Consider the following 3096-nt stretch of genomic DNA (forward strand, 5'->3'; position numbering starts at 1 on the left):
TTGTGTTCATGCCCCAACATGTAAATAAATCCACGTAGAATTTACACCCTGGTCCCTCTTAAAGGTGGCAGTCTGGGGGTCTGTTTGGGATCCAGAGCCCCCATCCCAGGGTACAGATCCTCCAAGGCTATGGCATCTGTGGGCCCCCTCCGCCCTCTGGGGTCCCAGGGATGGAGCCAGGAATCCAGTCAATTTCCTCTTGCTCTTTGGATTTCTTGAGCCACCAGATACAGAGGAATAGGCTCTGCTTCTAAGGGATGAATGAATCAGTCCACACACACACACACACACACACACACACACACACACACACACACACAAATACTCATTCTGACCAGAGGACACAAGCAAGAAGGAGTCAGAAGGTCACCAGCCACTCTGGCCCTTCTTGAGTCTGAGACCAGGAAGCAATTGGTCAGTGACTATATACAGGGGGCTCATGTTTGGGGAAATTGTTCTGCCCCCTCCTCACCCATCAATGACAGTGTGCCCTCCCAGACATGGGCACTGCGGGCAGCAGCCCTAACCAGGAGGAAGAGCACTTTGGGTGTGGCAGACATGGAAAGATTTCCTCCAGAACTTTCCACATGTCCAGATTCCCAGGACAATGGGCAGTGGTTATTCAAAGCTGATTTTTTTTTTTTTTGCATCAAATTAAAAGACAGAATTTGACCATCATTATGGGGGGAAAGCCTTTATTTAGTGCCAGTCTGCATGTGGCACTTTTTGGAGAGGGGAGGGTAGGGAAAAATACTCCCTTTGGAGAAATAACAGTTTAAGGCAGATCAGAACAAGTTGGGCAAGTACTCAGTTGAACATACACTGAACTAAACTCACATAGATAAACATGAGTATGTCCACCAATCTACTAAGATTTATTAAATATCCACTGTTCACCAGGCATTAAGCACTAAGGATAAAAAAAAAAGGCAAAAATATAGTCCCTGCCCTCAAGGAGCTTACATTCTAATGGGGGAAAAGCCACATGAAATTAGGTAAATACAACCTATATACAAAGAGGGATAGTAATCTGAGAAGGCACTGAAAGTTGGCAAGACTGGGAAGGCTTCCTGTAGAAGATGGGATTTGAGCTGAATCTTCAAGACAGCCGGGGAAGCCAGGAAGAGAGTTAAAAAGGGAGAGCTTTCCAGACAAGCAGGACAGTTGGTGAAAAAATAGACAGGAAGCATCTTGTGTAAAATAGATCAGAGACTACATGAAAGAAGGAATAAGATAGGAAAAGAGCCAGATATAGATATGTGTGATTGTATATGAATATGCATATATGTGTGTATGTGTATATAAATGCACATATGTATGAGTGTCTGTGTGTGGAGTAGGGGTAAGAAAGTCCAAAGACTGAAGGGATGGGACAATCCTGAGGGCATGTTCTCAGATGGGAAAATGAGTATCAAGGAATGGGAAAAGGGAGAGAAAAATATAACCGGAATACAAATATGAAAAGAAAAGGGGGAAGAGAAGAAAGAAGACAAAGGTATGGAACAGGCTGAAGAACACTCCACAGAAGCTCTTCCTACTGATAAATCCCTAAAAACATTGAAAGTCCAGACAGGTTTGTTTGTTTTTTAAAGACAAAGGGAACAGAGTTGTTCTGGGGGTGGGGGGAAGCAAGGTATTGCTTCATCTGGGGTTTCTGATTTCATTTTTTAAAGGCAAAGAGAATTGACGAGCATCTAGCAAACAGAGTGGCCAAAAATTACAGGAAATTTTAGCAGGAAATTGTGTGATGGCCTTCCATGTTTACCCAGTGAGGATCAGGAAGCCATCATCCATCCCAAGAAAACAGTTATCTGCTCTATTCATATCAAACAGAGAAGTGAGCCATCTTGGGGATTCTCAAAGAGGAGATTTGTCTGGAGGGGAAGAGCACTATGACATTTTGGTGATTGGGTTAGCTCAATGACAATATCTGAGGAGGAAAGAATCCTAATTATGTGACCATGAGCAAGCCATCTGTTAAAGCCTGTGTCCTCATCTGTAAAATGGGAATAGCAATACTAGTAGAACCTAACCTAAGGTCAAGACAACCACTTTTTCTTAAGTGCCTACTCTAAGACACTGTACTAAGCAAAAGGTACATGATGAAAGGCAAAAAACAGGTTGTGCTCTCAAAGAGCTCATAGTTTAATGGGGTAGACAACGTGCAATATAGAGACAACATAAATTGGAGATAATCTAGGAGGGAAAGCACTAAACATTAAGGCAATTCTGCAGAGGTGTCTTGTAGGAAGTGAGGCTTTAGCTGAGACTTGAAGGAAACTATAGAATTTAGGAGACATGAGTGAGGAAGGAAAGTATTCCAGTTATGGGGTGGGGAAGGAGGAGAGAGGATAGTCAATAAAAAAGCTCAGTGTCAGGAGAAGGAGCACCATGTATAAAGAACAGCTAGTGTCACCATATCAAGGAATATGTGTGTGTGTGAAGGAAAAGGAAGGATGTTAAGTCTAGAAAGGGGCAGAGGAGGGCAAATTATAAAGGGTTTTGGTTTGCCAGATGGATGGTTTTATATTTGATCCTGAAGGTGATAGAGAGCTGCTGGAGTTTATTGAATGGGGAGGGAAGTGGCAGGGAAGGGGTGATATGATCAGACTTCAATATAAGATTGCTATGAAGAACAAAGAAGGTAACATATATAAAGCCACTTTTGTAATCTTTAAAAGAAAGTATAAATGTCAGAGGCAGCCTGGCATAGTAGATAGAAAGCAGTTTTGGAATCAGAAAGATCTGGATTCAAACCCTGCCTCTGACCCATACAGGTTGTGTGTATCACTTAACCTCTCAATGTCCCCAGGAAACTCTAATCCTAAAATTCAAACAGTACAAACATACATTGATGAAAATAAGTCAGGTTTCCATGGTGGAGTCAAGATGGTGGCTCCTGAATCTTTTGCTAAAAAAAAGGTCCTATTTGGGGGAAATCACAAGTCCAGTCAGAATATTATCAGCTGGTCTGAACCCCCACTTCTCATTTTATGGATTGGGAAACCGAGGCTAAAAGAGACTCATAGAACCATTTGCTCTATGAGAAATATCTTGGGAAGTAACATGATATAGTAAATAGCGTCTTGGTCCTAA

The sequence above is a fragment of the Macrotis lagotis genome, chromosome X, assembly GCF_037893015.1.
Source record: "Macrotis lagotis isolate mMagLag1 chromosome X, bilby.v1.9.chrom.fasta, whole genome shotgun sequence".
Classification (NCBI taxonomy): domain Eukaryota; kingdom Metazoa; phylum Chordata; class Mammalia; order Peramelemorphia; family Peramelidae; genus Macrotis; species Macrotis lagotis.